This window comes from Odontomachus brunneus, unplaced genomic scaffold (genome assembly GCF_010583005.1).
Source record: "Odontomachus brunneus isolate Ranch 3 - 2012 unplaced genomic scaffold, Obru_v1 Obru_scaffold_028, whole genome shotgun sequence".
Taxonomy (NCBI): domain Eukaryota; kingdom Metazoa; phylum Arthropoda; class Insecta; order Hymenoptera; family Formicidae; genus Odontomachus; species Odontomachus brunneus.
In genome coordinates, this window is record NW_022639478.1 from 1,821,220 (window position 1) to 1,843,561 (window position 22,342).

The 22,342-nt window shown below is 33.8% G+C and overlaps 1 protein-coding gene across 2 annotated transcripts in view; it reads left to right on the top strand.

Moving 5' to 3' along the window:
- LOC116842921 (serine-rich adhesin for platelets-like) overlaps nt 1–22,342 on the top strand; it is a 261,954-nt gene that overhangs the window by 216,118 nt on the left and 23,494 nt on the right. The gene's annotated exons all lie outside the window — the stretch shown is intronic.

Genomic DNA, 22,342 nt, shown 5'->3' on the forward strand with positions numbered 1-22,342 from the left:
TCGCTACTGTGGTTTTCCTCTTCTTTGCGCTAACAGCTTCTTACTCGATGTTTACTCTAGAAGAAAAGTGAAGAGCACTCTCTTCTCTCTCTCTCTCTCTCTCTCTCTCTCTCTCTCTCATTCTCTTGAGAGAGAAATATCTAACATAGTCTCGTGTTGACATTTGCGATTTCCTGGTCATTTTCTTGCGCATTCAATCGCGAAAGTAAAAGTACGCTCAGAGAATTCTAAAACAGTGCGGAGCAAACGTCGAGAAAAATTGTCTCCATGAAAATTACAATTGCTGCATGAATAATTCATCTGTTTCTTGTTCTCCTTCTGGCGCTGGAGAACGCGATGAACGAACGAACGCCTCGCCTCGCCGCGGAGTTCAGGGTCAAGTGTCGACGCGGAATCAGCTTCGCATATCCGCGCTAAGTTCTCGAGCGACAGTGCATCCCGTTGATTCGTGTCTCAACGTCCGCCTTGCGAATAATTGAACCTTGACATTACCGCGGAAGGCTGTCGTACGCTCGGTGCATGACGCGTTCCTGGCACTTGCGTGTGCTCCAGCCATGCGCAGAGGTCGACGGCTACTGGAGAAATGTGCGAATCGACGTATTCAGCGCGTTGCTCGTCCCTGCGCGGTTAAAGCGAAGTCTCGAGAGAAGTCAGTTCGCTGTGGCTGCACTTTCTGAACTATCTTGTTAATTAAGGTGACCATCTCGAGTTTTGTGGGGTGTCCCGATTTCGCCTCTTTATATAGAATACTTCGAAGAAATATTAACATTTGCATGAAGTCCAAGTAGTAGAATGATGTGAAATGATATATATTATATATTAATGACGTATATTGACATTAAAGACGTCATTAATGCGTCATAAAAATGTCATGACGTTTATTATGTTTGCTGAGAGAATTTGTTTAAAAAAATGTTAATACCTATATGGGGAAAAAATTACTTCTATAACTATTTAAAAAAAATATTAATACTTATGGAAGTAATTTTTTCTCCGTATGTGTTAACATTTTTTTTTAGCACCCTATAGAGGCGTCCACAGAGTAGATGTGAAATCTCTGTCCAAATTTTTATTATTTGTAAAATAAAATAAATAATATAAAATTTTATTATTACGCATTGTGTGTGCGTGTGCCGCGCGTGCGTGTGTATGTAAAGAGAAAAGTGCTTTTCATGTTGATTTATCATTGTTTTTATGGGACATTGAAGATTGTTTTTTGATTTTGTTTCAAGAGTTTTATCAATCCAAGTAAGATTCTTTTAAACTAATCATTTATATTAAAAAATAATAGAAAGTTATGTTTTGTTGATTGTTTGTGATGTTGATCTAATAATAAATAAACATTTTATTTACTTACATATATGTATATCTAATTTATTTAATTTATTTAGTTTAAAAATTAATATGTCAAAATGTATCTATATATGTGTAATATCGAAGAAGAGACATATGTACGTGTTAATATTACACTTTATTTTATAAAATAAACAAAGAAAATCCCAATTTTGTGTTTTGATTTATTAAAGTTGATATTCCGAAATTGTTTGATTAAGAATTGTTTGATTAAGAACACTCTACTTTTAATCTTTATTTCTTTTTCTTCCCATGTCATGTACGTATCTACTGTGTTTTAAATACAGACAGTACAATTTAGTACAATTGTAGAGGACAGATCTTAGGTGTTCTAATCTCGAGTACTTCTTGCAAACACAATAACCCTAACATGATACGATACGAGACGCGCGACGAAATAAAATGATATGCTAAGCTACACGCAATCCTTTCTCGCCATCTCTTTCTCGCGGAACTTATTTATTATTTCTCAGTCGACTGATCTGTTATCTATACGAATGAACAGTGTAGTTTTACAAGTGGTTGCGTAAAAGCTATTCTCTCCCTCTGACCTTAAATACCGGCTCGTTCATCTCACTGAAGAAACTAACCGCGCCTTTTCTTCCTCCTCCGCCTTTCTTTCTTTGCGGCATTACGCGATCTATGATTCAATCCGGAAAGGATTGCAAATAATTAAAACGGGTAGCAGTAAGCAGTTCTACACTCTGCGAGTTAAGAAAGATTACATATAGAAAGAATATTCGAACAGAAACAAAGTCCTGTATTATATTATTTTCATGCAATGGTAAATCGATAAATGAATAAATTTTTCGAAGAAAAAAATTGCCAATAGACAAGAAATAAAATGATATTAAATAGCTAATAAGAGACCATTCTATTTAATTACAAATATGAGACATTGGTTTACCCATATCTAGGAAATAAACAAAATATTTATTCATTGAGTAATATAACATACTTAGTTATATTAATATACATATTTTTTATATAAATTGAAAAACAATTTTTTTTCTAATGAAAAAATATACAGCCTTTTAAAATCAATTGCTTTTTATGAAAGCGGTTATTTACTCTATTTAGATAAAAATATTTAGATTTAATAAAAATATTATTAGTATAAATCGAATAAAAATATCTTTTTCATTTTTTAGATATTTTTTTTCTAAGTAGTCATTTAACATTAATAAATACTCTTTGATTGCTGAGCATTAGACCAATGTTTCATATATATATTTTTCACACACACACGCACGCACGCACACACACACACACATATATCTAAACCTGACTGATTGAGTTTATAATCATAGTTTTTTTTATTATTTGTCTTCTTACAATTACATAGTTAATTATTAACCTAATTTATGTTTTTTCGCGTCGATCTCTAATATCGTCAGAATATTAGGATAAAATTGTAAATGCATAGAAATATTGATTTAAAATTATTTCATACTTTTCATAGCTTCTAAGGTTTTTGAAAGCAATTTATTTTTTTTAAATCTTTTATTTCGTATATATATTTTTAATTATTTATCAAAGGTTTGTTTTTTGAAGTTTAAACAAAAATTTTATATCGTTTAGAAATAAAAGATTCGTCTTGTATCTCTAGATTCTTGGATTTTCAAGAAAGCAATGGAATTACCCAATTTCCAGGTCGCCTCATCGGATAATGTGACACTTATTTGGAAACCATATAGATAACACATACTGAACAAGTTACAAAAAGATTTATCTCAATATCTCTAACGATTCTCGAGTTAGAAGCGAACATACAAACAAACATACATATAGAACAAACTGAGAACCTCTTCTTTTGAAGTCGGTTAAAAATATTGATTGCAGATCGAACACTCTATTTAAGCAAAACGAGTGACTGTGTTCCTCGGACATCAGCAACAAAATGCTTTGGATCGTACACCTTGCGCACATCTTTGATCTTACGATTTCTTGTTACATTATAACCTTTCGGTCGACCTTTACTGTGCATCTCGTCGTTTGAGAAAACTAAAAAAGGAACGGGCTGTCTTCCCGCCTTCTGGACCGACCGGCCTTCCACTCTTTCTAATACTACTTCAGGACATCATGACAATTAGAAAGTGAACCGATCCGCGACCTTCTCGTCCTTTTACTATCGCGCCTTGGTTTTGTAACGGTTCGCCTGGTCGGCGCTTCGCTCACCTTCACTTTCGTTCGTTCGTTCGCTCGTTCGTTCGTTCATTCGTTCGTTCACGCCGATCTCATTTTTCCTTTTTTTTTCTCGCGCTCCGAATGACTTGCAGTTCCTTTTTGCTAGTAATCGAACGAAACCGTTCGGAAATTCATATCAATGTCCACGCGCAGGCCTGAATTTTTTAAACGCAGGAGGGGAGTGTCTCTGCCATATTTATTTAAACACTATTACTTATACTTTTAAAAATATAGAGAAAAATACGATATGACCAATATGACGATACGAACCAATTACAGTCTAAATTAAATACAAATTTCGTAATACAAATAGGAGTACTGTACGGAAAGAAATGCTGCTGGATTAGTCAACAGCGCACAGTGCTTGAAATAAATCTTTTTCACTTAACAGAAATGATTTTGAAACTAATATATTTGAGTTATTAAAACAAATTTATGATATATTTGTTTTAATAAGACGAATATTAATTTCAATAATACATATCGTTATTGAATCAAGATTTATTTTACGACGGTCTATTGATCAATCCTATTGATCCAACAGTATTTATTCCGTGTAATTACTTTAATATCGTAACGCACTAACCATACACAGAATAAAGCATTAACTATTACAATAAAGATTTTTGCTATTTCAAACAACATGAGAAAATATTGTTTAGAAAAGTTTTATAGTTTCGAAGGAGATGTAATATAAAGTAATGATGATTTGTGAGTGAATATATATAGAAGATTTCAAAGTTATCTTAAATATTTTTTTAATAAAATCATAAGATTTTTCTAACACAAATCAATATATTCTTTCGATCATTCTATTCACTTTTCGACGATTTAACCACAGTACTTTTATTGTGTTAGGAAAACCATGATTCCATTAAAAGCATTTAAGATCTCTTTGAAATCTCCTACATACTTCCTCTCACGAAATAATCATTTTCACTACGTCACATTTCCTTCGAAATTATAAAACTTTTGCAGACACTATTTTCCTATATTGTTTGAAATAGCGAAAATGATCAAAATATTAATAGTTATTGTCTCACCCTGCATTTTCATCATCCTCAGCCAAAACAGTACTTACGTGTACAATTATAAATATGCAAATGAATAAATAAATACAATATAAATATACGATAAATAAATATATGCAAATTAGAGCTACAATTGGCTCCTCTCGGCTTGTCTTGCTCGGCTTTTCCTATATTTCTTATTTAAATCAAAGAACTGTGTAATCATCTATTTTTTATATGTTCGTATTTTTATATATTAGTTACTAATTATATAATAATTTCTACTTTTATTTCCCGTTGTCACATTAAAGGGTGATCTCACAGGCTGAAATTGTGCTCACACTCGGAGCGTTTACTAAGACTGCAAAACAAGCAGCGGGATAGGCCGCGTGAGCAATGCATGCGGAAACAGAGCAATACTCGACGGCCCCTCATTAACATCTTAATTGGATAAACGATTTCGTCTAGGACGCCTTCGCGCTGATTTCCAATTTCAACGGCTTCCGGGTCGAGGAGGCCTCGCGTGTACGCATTCGAACACTCGCGAGCGAATGTCGCGCTGTAAATGTCGTCTTGTGAGTCTCGCAGACGGACGGACGATATTTATCATTCTCTCGAGACTCCCGGGAATCTTTCCAAAGCCGCGCATATTGATAATTTTCTAGAAGGAGATTACTTATAAACTGACTACGACACGCTATTATTCACGGAGTATCGGCATTGCGATCGTTCAATTACCGGAATCGATTTTTCAGACTACTTTCTCGTAATGGATTATATTCATTAGACAACGATCGCGATTCAATTGGCTATTCCAAAGTGAGATCAACATAACTTTCGATATGCAAGTGTTCATATAGAGAGTAACACTGACGGTTCGATTAACGCGACATTATGTAGATTATGTACACTTACGCAAAAGACCAACCGATTGGAAATTTTAATCTTTTGCTTAACCCTGCGAATTCTGCGAGAATTTAAAGAATTAATGGGAAATTTCGAGATGTAGTATTATACAAAATTTTGCCCCACTTTGCTACAAATAGTTTCCTTCTGTCATTTCCTCCGCGTTAAATTATTCTTAAAGGATAATCAGAATTTACTTCAATATTATTCCAAAATTTAGATTTATAGATATAAGTATAGATGTATATTTCAGGATTATTTACTACTTAGTTATATATTTCAATATTCTATCTGTAATTAATATTTACTCTTAATTTAAATAAGTAATATTTACTCTTAATTTAAATAAGTAATATATTAATATAACGTTACTTTATTAGCTACAAAGACAGAATATATATAAAGAAATATAAAATATTTAACATAGATAATTAATGGATTAATGAGTGAATAATAAATTTTCTTCATTCATAATCCTTTATTCCTTTGTTTATATTTTTTTCACTGAAATTGAAAATTTTAATAAATTTTGAAAATTCGAAAGAGATGGAAAAAAAGGAATTATGAAGAAAAAGAAAGCGATTGTACTTCCAAAATAATGCTGTGTGCCAACAAAAATTGACCTTTAAATTTGGTACAATAACAATATTAAGCAAAAATAAAAGAAGCGCGGGCAGATGTCAACAAGCTTGGACTTATGATTTAACGAATATCATTAGACACACAAATCAGCATTTACGAAACACGCTAAATTCTAAGATCGGTACTCATAATTGGAAATAATTTACAATCTTTGACTGAGAATATTATTAATTATAAATTTATATTTATAGACCGTTATTTGGCCGTTAACATCAATATTTCTTGCTATACAAAATAATGTAATAAGAATATAGTCGTTTATATTGACGAATAATCGGAAATCCATGAAATTACTCTCTAAATATTGTAGAGTGAAAATCTCTCGGAGTAACAGCCAAGTAACTCGAAGAATAATTTCTTACTCTTATAAAGTAGATTCCTTCACTCGTGGAGTGAAAATTTTCATTCTGTGTCGTGAAGTGAATTTTCTCTCAATAAATGAAGTGGCAACCGCCACTCGAGTTAGAATGACTTTTCACTCATATAGAGTGAATGATTCGGAAGCAGCGCATGTACCGTTATAAAAGTCGTTTCTATCGGTTAATAGTAATGGCTCAGGTAAGGCGAATGACTCAAGAGCCAGAAGTCTTACTGTCAAGTCCTACTGTAGTCAAAAGATTGTTTCAAGTATATTATAAATTGAATTAATTAAGTGGCACGCTATATTAAAAAGATTGCATTAATTAAGTGGCACGCTATATTAAAAAGATTGCATTAATTAGAGTCACTAGCAACCATAAGCACGATTTTCCTTTTCAACTCTTAGGTACGGCTGGACTTTCCGCGGAGCTGTATCTCTGTACGGCAAAGTTCGACGCGGACTGCACATAAACAATGCAACACTGCGATTTATGTTTAGTAATGCTTTTCACTACGCAAGTACATTAGAATACAGTTTTAGATGAATAAATTATAATTTATTAGAAATGAGCCACTATAGTGGAGTACTGTTCAAAAAAATGACATACGCAAAAGCCATTATAGTGGAGTAGCACCTAAGAGGTTAATCATAAAAATTCATTTTAGTTAGAGTGAAATGTTCACTTTAACAGTAAAATACTTTAACAGTAAAGTATTTTACTGTTCACTTGAACAGTAAAATATCACTTTATTCAGAGTGGCAGTATTTTCACTATCGTTTGGAGTGAATATCCGCTCCTGTTGAGTGGAACTTCACTTGAAATTTAGAGAGTATAATTATTCTTCACAAGAAATTTAGGGTATAATTATTTTTAAAATGATGACAACATATTATGAATATTGGCCTAAATTTTAATTTAGATATTCTCTAATGCTCTGTAAATTCATTAACCCTCCGTTAAAATCGGGAACATCCTATATAATAAATAATTTAATACCTGGAAACGCATGTTATATGCTGCTTGCATCCGACGTCTTCGATCCTGACTTGACGATTCAACATTTTGGCTCCTGGTTGTTTTGACATGGCACTTCGCGATATTCTCTCTACTGGATTTTGCACAAATACGACACTTGGCACAAAACATTACCGTGTTTCTTGATTTGATACATCTGAAGATACATGATATATCATTATATCTGCCTCGATTACATTCCGGTTCTTGGCTGCTACAACGTGACATCAAATTATTCTCTCGTGGACTTGACAATGGTACTGGCATTCGTGCTAATTCAATTTGACCGGAGAAACGTGTCAATTAAGGAGGTACCGACGAGATACTGACTGAATATCTCATGGATTATCGGGAATAACTGATGTATCGATGTGCTCCATGTCTCGCAGAATACAGGGTGAGTCATGCAATTGGGACGAGTTATATCTCAAGTTTGGTTAATAAGGAGCTTTACCATAACTTCTTTTGTTAATAATTTTTTAACAAACAATGAGCGACGGTTAAAACTTTTTGAATGTTATTCAGGATGATGATCTTGACAACATATGTGAAGATCATCGTCTTTGGAAAGTGGTCCGTTTTTGTCCGTTTTCAAAAATTACCATTAAATATAGTGACAAGAGAATTGAAGAACAGGGAAAATTAGAAACAATTGGAATTAAGTCGATTCTAATGTAAAAATAAAATGTCAAATTTATATTCTAAAAACTCCAATTTTACATAAAAATAACTCATTCGTTGTGTTATTTGTTGATAAGCTAAAGAAGTATGAATTAATTTGCACTTATATATTCTCTTTTTAAATTTGTTTGCTATTTTAACTTTAAATTTGATGTAAAAATAACATAAAAATAATAAAATTTACGCGAAAGAATAGGTAAGAAATGTTAATGGAATATTTTTTTCGTATGATTATATATATATATATATATATATATATATATATATATATATATATATATATAAAAATTAATATCTTGACGCGATTCTTCAATTAATATCTTTAACATATTAATACATAAAATATTTAAAAAATTCAAATCAACATAAATGTAAAGAGAAATGTATCGAAACGTGAAACCGAGTAGCTCAAATGATAGAGCTGTCCCACAGCAAATGAAAAATCTCTGATTTGATTAAAGGTTTGCTGACCAGTATAATATGTGTGTTAAATAAAGCAATCGATACTAGTTTCTCATACAAAATCAAGATTCTCTTTCTCGAAGTGGAAACGCACGGTGGCATCTTTCACAACATACGTGGCGCCTCTCCTGCAGACTTTCTCTCTATGAAAATTCAATCGGTCGCCACGGTCATTTGCGATTTTTAACGATTTATTGTATGTCGCGGCGAAAAAAGGAAGATTCTCGTTCTCGACCGAGCCAGTCGTAAATTTCGCCATGAAGGATTGCGCTCGATCGGTATCTTCGATCGATCAGTCATTTAATCGGCTGTGCACCATGATACAGCTGTTTTGGTACGTTTGATGCACATCGCTCACGCCGAACATGAATTATCGGTGCGTAACTGCGAGCACAAAATTGACATAAGAGCGACACTCTACACGAGCTCGCGGAAGGTGAAAGGTGCTCTTCTTACGCGATTCCGCAATGCACCGGCGTGCCCTTTCGGCTATAATAAAATCGGGGGACGAGTCGCGCGGCGGCGACGACAGCGCTTCCTCGTCCGATCGTGCCATCGTTTAGGATGATGCAGATACAGAGCGATCGCGCGTCGCTCGTCTTATTTCCGCGATTAGAGAAAACGACTCGTGGGCGAACGGGTGAAAAATGCTCGCCGGTGACGTAATACCGTGATTTCCATCTCGGTGGAAATAATAAGCGTGAACGTGATCTCGCGAGTCTACAATCGGCAACCAGTCGGCAAGTTTGAAGGTAACTAATTTGAAGTTGATAACATCGAAGAAATGACATCTCAATTAAATTTTAATAAAAAACGAATCAAATTATTGCAGATATAATATCTGAAAATGAAATTCTCAGACTTTATGTAAGTGGTGAGAGTGATACTGGAAGGAATTTTTTAATGAAGATTATTAGATCTTGGATCAAAAGATATTTTTTTTTGGAAAGAATATAGTAGTAATTACATTCTGACAGATATTGCAGTTTTTAATAGTAACGAAGTGCATTTCTGAGTGTCTCGTGAATTGTAGACAATCTAAATTATAACCAGCGATATAGCAAGCTACAAATATCCGTTAGCGGGTACAATATATATATTATACATATAATTTAATAAAATATTGTGCAATTATTCAGCTATATCTTCCATACGATATTTTAGTGATAAATAGAATAAATTATTGTAATTAAAAACAATTTAAAATATATATGTACTATCTATTCATAGAAACAGTGTATGCCACTTAACAGTTAAGCAATACAAGTTGGTAGAGAATCTTTGATAAATGTTTATTAAATTACAACAAAGCATTCAACTTATATAATCATACATCTAATAAACGAATAGTAGATACGATTCTTCTATTGATTTCGTATAATTTATTGCTAATCAGCGGACTAGAATGCAGTTTATATTATTAATGCTGTATATATTATTGTTAATCAGCGGACTAGAATTTATATAATTTAGGAGAGCACCTCATGTAAGGGCGCTGAAAATTAGGTGATTTTTAGAACTTTTTTAAGGATATTATACGACCAATTATTTTGAAATTTTCAGGGTATGTTATTGCAATAATATGGAGGCGTATAGCAGCATAAAAACCGGATATGACAGAGTAATGATTGCGACTGTCGTGTAATTGGCACTGTTCGTCAATGTGTTGGCGATAACTTGATTTTCTTTTATCTGGTCGCAGTAATTGCGTCGCAAAGAACGGTTCCGCGAACGCGTGCTGCACATGTAAAAAGCAGCACGATGCAGTCGAGATCACGGGAAAACCTGGCTCCAAGATGAGCCGGAGGGGAATTGAGCAACACTCTCGGCCCCGATGGAGTAACGCCGCAGCGACGCTACTGTAACGGTAATATTACTGTAATAGTAGTAACGGTTAAGTTGCAATAATCGAGACTTGGACACATCCTCCTTCAAGAGTGGCCGCAGATGCGATGCATGCGTTCCCATCGAATCCATGGGTCCCAGCAATTATCTCGTCAGCTATCGATTACGAAATTGAGCAAAATGCGAGGATACGCGGAGGATGCTGTAATAAAGCAGTCACCATGATAACTGATTACGTACGAGAGAAAATATAAACGGAAATTATTTCATGAAGCTGCTCAGTTTCGACCGGTTAAAAACAGTCAATAAATTATTATCGCAGGTCACGCTCGTGTCTATCGTTCGATTGGAGGAGTCCCTCGCCGATTTTGACGAAAAACACTTTTTTAATTTATTTTAAACGATTTTATTAATAAAATACTAGCTGATTAGAAAGAGTAAAGTCGTGTATGTGTGTGGTGTGTGTTAAAGAATCTCCTTAAATGAATATAAAATTAAAAATAATCGAAGAAGATTGTATGTGAATCTTAGTTAACCACAACGATTGGCCAACATCCATCGATGAAACGCTCCGACGCATCCATAATTTACTCCCATGGAGTTGTAATTAACGTTCGCAAAAATAAGGAAAACGCGCGAGAGGAGCGGAATTAATTACTATGTCACGATGAGTTTGCGGAAGCTTTGGGTGAAATGAATCTTACGTCGGCGCGGAAGTACACGCGTTTTACGAGCAAGTACACGCCTATTGATTAACCGTTAATTAATCGTGGACAGGAAATGGAAAGAAAGAAGGATGATGCATGTGTGTGTGAAAGAGAGTGATAAAAACAGAAAGAGGAGTTCCTAATCGCCATTTATTGCGCGGAGTCGCCGATTATTATCAGGCCAATACGCCGACAAAAGTATCCCTATACTCGTTGCTACGATACTTCGATCGCGAAAACCGTTTCTCAATACTTAATTGGCCCGCGTTTCATTCCAAGCTCACTTTCGATTCTCTGAGATCCGCGGTGGTCGATATTAATTAAGTTGCTCGCGTTGTGACCTACGACCTCTCACGCTCGTTCTCTATCTCTTTCTATTTATCTAGGCAAATCTCCAATGTTGCGTACGCAATTGAAACAATGTGAAGTCATTCGTTCACGATCGATCTAACGACTCTATTCGACGATCCTTAGACAATCTATAATTCGCGACAGAACTCGCGTGGCGAAGATCGATTTATCATTTCGTGTGCGTATATGTGTGTGTTAATACGAACCATACTTGAAGAGAACGTATACGTATGCGCGTATATGCACATCTGTTAGTGTAATTTCAACTCTTTTTGCAAACAGTACACGCAAAAAAATGATTTAGTAATATCAGCTAAACCGCGGTAGCTGATTCAAACTTAGTTAAAAGGCTAATCGTTTAGCTGTCACTGTTAAGAATTGGCTATGACAGCTAAGAAAATTTTTCATAGCATTCGCTATGAAATACAAATATATTAGGTGACATTAAAAATGCACATTATTTCAAGTAGCTAAGAAAGTGGCAGTTATTCTTAAATTTCTTATCGTATGCATATATTAAAGAAGTTTGCCGTACAGCTACAATCATCTGTTACAGTCATTTATTTGTAGCAGCTAATATTTCTCGCTGTAGCGCCTAAGTTTAACAGCAAATAAATTTAGCTTTGGTAGTATCGACATTAGCTGTCCCTACTTCAGTGACACATCTTATCTGCCACAGCTATTTTTTAGCTTTGGAAGTTAGTTCTTTTTTTGCGCGTACTTTTTTCACAGATATGATTCTGTCGCAAATTATGAATGATCTGCACTGAGAGAAAAATATAGTTGCTTTCGGCATCAACTATGCTCTTTTGTGATTTTAACCACAAAAATAGTTAGAAAAACCATTGTTTTAGTAAGTGTTATTAGAAAGATGATTCTTCTAATTATTTTCCTGGTTAAAACCACAAAAAAGTATAGTCGACGCCGAAAGCAACTATATTTTTCTCTCAGTGTGAATAGCACTCGACTGTATCTGTGTGCAAGTATGAAAAATAGCTCGGCCTAACAAGTTACGACGAAGTGGTCCACAAACGATAAAGCTTCGTTACAATAGTCTCAAATGTACTTCGCTAATTCTACAAGAAAGGGTCGGATTTCGCCGATTGAGTTCACCTTCGCTACTCATACCGCAGGCTCATACTCTCTCCCGCTCTCCCTCCCGGCGAGAGACGTCGCGCGATCGCTATCTCGTTTAATTAACAAATTACTCAATTATATACTAATCGCAGATTGCCCGATGATAATGGCATTTCCTCGCAGAGGAAGATTGATAGTATCTCGCGCCTCGTGCCGCGACAGTGGCATTCGCGTGCGTAGGTGGATCCGCGTGCGCTTTCACGACGTGCTTGTGAAATGGTCCAGTGCACCAGAATTGCCAGGTTCCAGAGACATCAATGCGTTATTTCGGGAAACTTAATACGCTACCTTCCACCTATCTTAAAATCATAACGCGGCAAAATTGAAGAACATTTTTGAAACTTGGAAATCATTAACTTGGAAACTCTAGCAACATCTGCAAACCGAATGTGTTGGGCAAACGGCAATGTACAATGTACAAATTATAGAAGATGAAAAATAGAAAATATAGAAAACTTGAGGAATCTAATCTAATTGTGTTTGCATTTATATTATTAAAACCATTTGCAATATCTATATAGAAATATTTAATCATTTAATAATATAACTTTAGTGCATCAAAATTGATAGTATCATTTTATATTATAATCGTTTTATAATTATCATGCTAAAATATAATTAAAACATTTATATCGTCATAATTAATAAGTATCAATTCCTGATATCATGTTTCTATCGGCACTTTAAGAAAATTAAATATGGATTTAAAAAACACGATTTAATTAATATTGATGTACTTTCTAAATTTCTTGGAGTGAAAATCTTACTCGAAAAATAAAGTGATAGCCGAGTCAAATTAGACTCAAATTAGAGTGACTTTTCATTCTTATAGAGTGAATTCCTTCTTTCTGTATCGTGGAGTAAATTTTTCCTCGACAAATGGAGTGACGGCCGTCACTCGAGTTAGAGTGACTTTTCACTCGTGGAAGAGCGAATGATTTGGAAACAATTCATGTATCATTATAACAGTTATTATCATCAGTTAATAGTAATAGTTCAGTAGGTAGTAGAACTCAAGAGCCAGAGATCTCAGGTTTAAGTCCCACATGGTTAGTGAATTTTTCCAAACATATTATAAATAGAATTAATTAAATACTATTAAAAAGATTGCAATAACTAGAATCACTGGTAACCACAAACACGATAAAACTAAAGATTTTCCTTTTTACTTAATCGTAAAAGTTGTACTTGCAGTGAAATATTCACTCTTATGAAAAATAAAGTGTCACTCCATTCAAAGCGGCAGTATTTTCACTATCGCTTGGAGTAAATATCCACTCTTTTTGAGTGAAACTTTACTCCTTAAAAGAAATTTAGAAAGTAATAAACACGAACTCAATCTAAATTGATTATGAAATTGATTTCCAGAAAAATATTACAATGTTAGTAATTTTTCAATAATTTCTATTAGTCTTTATATTCTTTCAACAACATTTGCATTGAATTCTAACATCACAGGCCCGTCTTAAATTAATCCCCTGCAGCCAACCACTTTACGCCAAATTTTCCTTTCATCGCGTGAAATTAAGCCAGCTCAGCGTGACAAAAAAAAAACACTTTGTGGCATTATGGAATTACATCGGATCTGACAAAGTGGTAACCCTAGGTCGAGCGCGCACAGTCGAGATCGCGCTCGCGCGTCATTCGTTCCTACCTGTGACCGACCGAAACTCAGCGTCATCGCGTACCCGCGGACGATCCTAGGATTTATCGACGAAATCGCCAGGAGACTGTCAGGAGTCGTCCCGGCGAAGACGAGCAACGTGCCGCGGCCAAGCTGGCAGATCTAAATGTCATGAGATTCACACAGCTATTACGCGCGAGGGGTTATATCACTGGCAGCGCTTCTTCGGGTATATACCTCTACGCAGCATTACCGGTGCATACCTGACGCGGTCGGACAGGGAGAGGGGGGGATGGGGGGGAGAGAGAGAGAAACAGAAAAAAGAAGCGTCGCGCGTGTGTACAGCTGGACTTGAGCGCGCGCACGCGGCACGTTACGCGAGCCAGCCATACCTATTTGGTAGTCCATGCCGCGTGAATGCGTGCCATTAAATGAAAATTGCGATAAACGAAAGCTGGATTGATTATTACCGCGCGGCAGCGGTAATGAGCGCGGTGCACGCATTATTGAGCCGCGCGGCGTTACTTTGTATAATCGCAATGTGCAGCGTCATGTATTTAGCTGTCGCGCGCTACCTAAGGGAGCAATCGACACGGCGATCGGCGTGAACGTTGATTGCAAGTGGAATGTAACGAATATATTGCCGTGATCTCTCATTGCGAAGTCAAATATTATTATAGGATAAAAGTGCACGTACACAATTATATCGCGAATATCACAACGATGACATTCAAATCATGACAAATTAGTACATTCCGTTCAAGTGAATATGACGGTTGCACACAGAACGGAATAGTATTTACATAATAATATGATGTTTTAAGGACGTCTAAAAACGTTTTTAAAACTTGTCGGAAGGACGTTTTATATTCCGATTTAAGACGCCTTAAAAACATTATTTTAAGACATCTTCCAGATGTTGTTTTAAGACGTTTTTATGTATGTATATATATTAAAATTGGAACGATACTATTAGAGCATAACCCTTGCGCAAGGATGACACGCAAACCGTACACTCGTTTGAACACTTTTCTTTCATGCTTTTGAAAACGTAGCAGACATTCAATAGAAGAATTTGTATTTGAGTAACTTTCAGACGATAAGTTTTTTTACTTGATCGCCTTATTGGATACACTTTTGTTTGTAGATATTAATATGAAGTTATCATGGTGACACATCATTGTTTTAATACATAGTTTCTTTAATAAATATCCAACAATTTGGAAATCTTAATTTTTATATAGAGATTTTAAAGATAATTTTTATATAGAGATATAAAGATTTTATTTCTATTCATTTTCACTCATTTAGATACTAATGTATTTTATAAACTCATTCTATTTTTGTATTATTTATTTTCTTACCATTGCTTTGTATTACTGTCAATGTAATATTGCTTTTTATTCAATTATGTAACTAAAGTGTATTTTTCCAATAATAAACGATTATTCTTGCTGCTATTGTTGTTATTATTGTTGTCATTATTATACAGCTATTGTTGTTGTTACGCTGATCTTGTAATCAAATAATTACAGTTTTTCTGGTGAGTTTCGTAAGGTATGTAGTAATAGAAGAATTTATTTATTTTTTAGTAATTCTCAGCAGATACATTTTCTTATTGGATGCGGTATATGTTACGAAACTTATTGTAACTTATAATCATATAGATTAACTTATAATCATACAGATAAACTATCGTTGTAACTTATAATCATATAGATGTACTATTTGATTGATTGTGGAACAATTGCTCGCGAGAAAAATCTCGAATCCGCAACGTTTGTATCGTCCGATAAAAGAAAAATTGCGATGCACCTCGTGGCGCGCGGCTAGAATGGAATACTGAGTCGTGCGCGATCAATGAAGGCAGAGGAGCCCCGTGAACAGTCGATCGACGACTGTTAGAGTAGAGAAAACGGGAGGTACGCCAAAGAGTTTCAAGGAACTCTCCGTCACAGTCGGCCGAGCGCGTATGCCCGTAGAATTATTTATGAAATTTCGGTTTCTACCGTGGAATCTCCCGCACGCGTGCGCGACTGCGCTTTCCATTTCTTCCTCCTTTCCCTTTTTAACTTCTCGCGCGGGACGCGCTCGCGCTGATCAATCTAGATAATCTTTTTGCGCGCAGCCTCCCTAATTTCTCAATCGTAACGCGTGCATTACGCTCGTCCAGAACCATTCTTTAGGTTCACGGATATTTTATAGATATTAGATGAGATTAGATATTAGTTGTAAATACCAGATCTTCAGCGTAAATCTCCCCGAATCGAATAACAAGCAGGAGAAAAGACTTTCCCGCTGCTAAACAGGCTTCATTCATCTTCTCTAAAATCCGCTTCGGGTGATTTGTAATTCGCCAGAATTCTATTTGTGAGAGAGCGTTTTGTGTACAGACATCCAGATATATAGATGTATAAATCTTCAAAACTCTTTATCGAACGGTGCATAAAATTATAAGTGGAGTTCTCTTTCAAATTCTTTCGCGAAATATATTAAGAGTCTCTTCCCTCAGAATACATATCTCATTTGTCGGTATATTTTTATCTGAAAAATATTTTATTTATATCAATTCTTATTCAGCATTTTTGGAAGAAGACTTTTGAATTAACTTGATATATCATCTAAAATAATCTTCAAGCAAGACTGCTATAAAATTCCACCTATATTTATTTATTAATTAACATTAGACTTAACCGAAAGGAAAGAATAAAAATAAGGATAGGAAAAGGCTAATCTGAATTCAAGCTCGGACGTAGTAGTGCTATATTATCTAAATTGGTGAAACCTTCTTTTGTTAGGAAATAAAGTATTTTATTAAAAATCATCAAACGTTTCGGTTTAGCCGTGAACCCTCTTCAGTGATAAAAACATACAAAGAAAAAGTCTCGATGCTAATACAGAAGGCGAATTAAAACTAATAATATCGAACTTGGATGCTCACGAGGAACATAGTTTTTTAATATTACAGTCGACAAATACGCTCGCAATCTGTTCTTAATTTTTTGTTTATACGTGTATAGTATGCTGCGGTTTTTGTCTAACAAAAAGTGAAAAGAAAAGAGTCTGTAAAAATTAAAGGATACCATAAGAATAAAAATGTAATATAATTAATAATAATGAATAATAATAATTAATAATATAATTACTACGCAAACTCGTCAATAATAGCCCTCAATTTTAATAGTTTTGATGAAATTTCAACTCTTTCAATACTTTATTGAGATGTCCTTCACTGTGTCCAAATTGTTTTGCAAATAATGTATATTCAGAAAAAAGTGTTCAGTATTTCGCACAGTAAAAATATAGAAATCATAATTAAATGTAAAAGAATTATAGTCAGAAGAACCATTTTTGTAGAGTAAGTGTTTTTTTACTATAGTTTTAGTGATAATAATCTTTTATGCATTTTATATTGCACTACTATTTTTTTAAGGCAACAGGAAGATATAGCTGACGCCAGCTATATCTTCCTGTTGCCTTAAAAAAATAGTAGTGCAATATAAAATGCATATAAGATTATTATCACTAAAACTACACTATAACTAAAACACAAAAATAACTATATATATACTATCACTATATATATATATATATATATATACTATCACTAAAACACAAAAATAACTATAATATTATTTTTGGCATTAGCTGTATCTTTGTTAAATAACTAAATGTCAATAAGACATTAAGAATCTTTTACTTTCAATGTAAATCACAAGAATTGATGTTAAGTTAAATTTTACGATAAATTTCGTTCGAAAATCGTTGTCGCGATTACTTACAATCATTAAATATATATTCAGAGTAAAGGATAATAATCAATTAATCCATTTAATGATAAGTTAAAAAATTAATAACTTTTAAATAGACTTAGTTAATTTTAGGTGAATTAACTTTTAACTTAAATTAATTATTTTAAAATACATGAATTTTAATTCATTAATTTTTTTACAAATCAATTCATCGATGTCAATAATTATTTCGAGCTGTTTATGAATATAATAAGGAAAATCAAAAATAGTATTAGTAGAATTCTTGTTCTTCTCTCTGAGCATCAGAGATTCTTTCCTTGTATAGAATCGTGAATATAAAACAGTCGATATTTTCTTATAAAATGTTATCTTTTCATTATTTCACATAAATTTAATTTACGGTCAAAAATTACTTGTATAAAAAACATACGTATCGCTTTGCATAATTAATTTTTAACTTTAATAAGTAAATTCACTTATAACTTATATATTTCTTAAGTTTTGATTTTGTTTACGTAACTTAAAAAATTAACTTAACTTAAGCTAATTTCATAGGTCATTTTATTTTATTATTAATTTCAAACTAAGTTAAAAAACATTAACTTTCAAACTTAGTTAAAGAACATTAACTTGACTAATCTTGACTTTATTACGACAAATGTAAACAGATCTTAATATACTCATGTAAGTGGAACATTTCAATCATAGTAGAACGACAGTTCCGCGAACTCGGCATCTTCATTGTTATCCCCGATTCGCACGAAATCGATCAGGACGTGGGCATGTTCTTTCCTCGAGAAAGCTACGCAAAGTGTTATTAACGACGTCGCCCGCGGTGAAATTGTCGGGAGGCTAACGTCACACGACGCCGTCGTCGTCGTCGTCACCATCGCGGGCAGGCCTAACCGAATGCGAAAGGTCAGCATATGTAAAAACTAATTGACGAAAGATCCGCGAGCCGGGCGTATCTACTGCTTGTCGCACTTTTTTGTTTCGATTCGTCGAGTTACGCCATCGCTCCGACGTCCTCGTACAGCCTTTTCGTTAAAGTCATGTAATCATACATTCGAGATCGAACGTGTTCCCTTACGAGGAGCAATCACTCGTCGCGCGTGTTAGAACACGTGGAATATTTTACGTACGCGTACAAGCGCCACTTTGGTGAAAGGCCTTCTTCGTTCGGGCGCGTTTAAATTAAAAGTCGCTCGCGAGTCGCTGACTCCCGATAACCTCGGCTCGTTTTGCAGAAACGACCACGACATTATCGCGATCAATTGTCCACGCTCGCATGAGCGCGTCGATTGGCACGAGGCAGGTGCGATTTCATGCAAGGTAGCGCGCTCCTCATGGTCAGATTGGAGAATGACTGCAAAGTGGACGCCGAAAGCGCACTCCGTTACGTCACACATCGATCGTTAACGGCGTTACGAAAAATATGGATGTTGTCTCGGAAAAATGTAGACGCTTTTGTGAAATTTCCGCTTTCCCGGCGTTTTAAATACGTCAATTCTTCCAGCGTTACTGCGCGCAGAGAATTCTTCTTGAAAACGTAAACATTCGTTAGCCGATAAAGCACGATGGCAGTCTTACTTGGCTAAGATATATTTATAATGTGGAAAAAAATTTTAAGACAGGTTGAGAGATTTAGAGAGCAAAGAATAAAATTGTATGCAGAAGCATTTTTTCCAAAAAGTATGAAACTTTTCAAATCGCTTTGAAACAGTCTGAGAAAAAGAATTTCCATACTGAATTACACTTTTCATACACATGTGATGCATTGTTTTATTGCTAGACAGGGAATAAAGTTTAATTCGATTAATAATTAATTGAATTAACCTGATAATAAACGAACCAAATGCGTTCTAGTTGAAGTAGGAATTACCTAGTTGAAATCTTTCTAGAATATCCCATAAGTATGCTATTAATATGACAGCGGGGATGTACGAAAGATATATTAATGGAATATTTCATGGACATTCCTCGCAAGATATGTAACACTAAACTGTCCTTGAAATGTTCCATAGATACTCCACGGAAGATGTTCTTTTAATACTTTGATAGAATATTTCAGAGATATCCTTAGATGAATGTTCTGTTATTATAGAATCTTATCGTTATACCGTTATTATAGAATTGTTTGCAGATTGTAAATTCAAATAACATATAGATACTATATTTATAAATCACCTTTGTTGTATTTTATAGTAAAAATTAGTAATAACAAATAATATATTATTTTTGCCAATTATTATTTAATAATAATTTTTTGCGTATGTAAAAAAACTTTATAAGGATTTATTCAGTTATACAAGTATATAATACTGAAGTAAAATTTGTACACACAGGATTGCAAATCACGAAAGCTATCGTATCTAAATTTACAAGGGTTGGGATAATTTGATTTTGTGACGACGCATCATTGACAAAGTATTGCGACATAATAAGTCAATTACAACGACGTTACATAAATCTTTATCGACAAGAAATCACGAATATCGCGATTTGAATATCTAAAGGTTTATTAGAATGGACTACAGCTGTAATACAGCACCGAGCCAGCGAGGCGAATATAATTTAATCTGACGGTAACAATTAACACCTGTCTGGCTCGTGTTAGATAAGCGAGGTGAAAGTTGCCTACTCCAGTATCCTATGCCTATATTATCTTTCATTATACTGTATCTTCCTATTTTTCGGGCCACCGTGCTTTTGTCGCATGACAAAATTACACATTCATTTGTAACAACGCGGAATATATTAATCGCCACGTAATTTCTTATGACAACTCATTTTATTCAGCGCGAGATTCTTATTTCCGTTTAAACTCGCTCTGTAATTCGCGACAGGATTTGAGATATAATTCTATCCGTAATTTTACATGTATGTACAAATTTTTATTTTAATTTTTGTAGATGATTATTGGAATCATTGGATGATTCATGGAATATTGGACTCCTCTAAATTCTTAATTCTTTTTTTCACTTTGTTCAGATCACTTACTAAATGAAAGACAAATAGGAGAGAGTTCGGTCTTCTCCGATGGATAATTTTCTTTTCAATATTTTTTTGACAACATAAGATTTTGAACAATCTCCCAACAGCCACGAGAGACATTTTAGATTATCATGTTTCCTAATATTAAGCGCGAGGTGAAAGTTATATATTTGTGGATGTTGACACTAAGAGAGTAGCTCAATGCCTCCAAACACAACAACATGTGTAAGCATAACATCTTGAACGCTTGCGATACATACACACAAAATGATAAATATAAATTAAATATTGTTTAATCAGAAAATAAAATAATAAGAAGTTAAAGAATGAAACTCAATTCTTACACTTTTATTTTCATTTTTTGCATATAGGATGTAATTATAAATTTACTAACGCGAATATTACAAACAAACATCTGCAAATACGAATCCTCATTGTTTAAATTTTTTGTATAAATAAAGAATTCTGATCCAAGTTCTCAAGAAACTCATACAGAAATCTTTTAAAATTTTCCTAAAATTTCAGCATAAATTCTAATCAGAATGCCTAAATTTGTTTCAAAATTAGTTACATTACTATAATATCAATTGTAATTTTATTTTCTTATTTTAAATTTTTTTCACCACAATCCAAATAGAAATAATGCGGCAACTTGCAATCTTTCTTAGTGAATAAAATCAGTGCATATTTCTATGGAATCAAAATAGAGAACCTCATTTATATATTTTTTTTGTTATTATATTGAATTATATATATATATATATATATATATATATATATATATATATATAATTAAATATAATAACAAATAAAAATAAAGAATAATAGTATTTGAAATATCTTGAATATTTTTGTTTTTTATATATTTATATTAGAAAAATGCAAATAATGTATTTAATTTATTTTGTTCATTTTTAATCTAACATAAAATAAAAAACAGAAATAATCTCTAAAATAACGTTGGAAAGATCAAATAATCGCTGTTGAGTTCTTTCATTTGGATTTGTGTTTAAAGCATCATATCTCTTTAACTTTAATTTGCATAGTTTTTCCAATTAGAGTCTATAATTTTTTGAGTGAGATTGGACTGGACCTCAATTATATTTCTTTTAAGAAATTCTCTATGTACGAACGAGCATGATTTCAATTTAATGCCGGTCTAATTATTACAAATCTACCACTCCTTTTTCTTTTCCTCGATTTAATTTGACTTTTTACTCGACTCAGATTTACTAATTACAGCATAATTGTTTTGAGAGATCGAACTGGATCTCAATTATATTTCTGCCTAAGAAATTCTCTATGTGGGCATAAA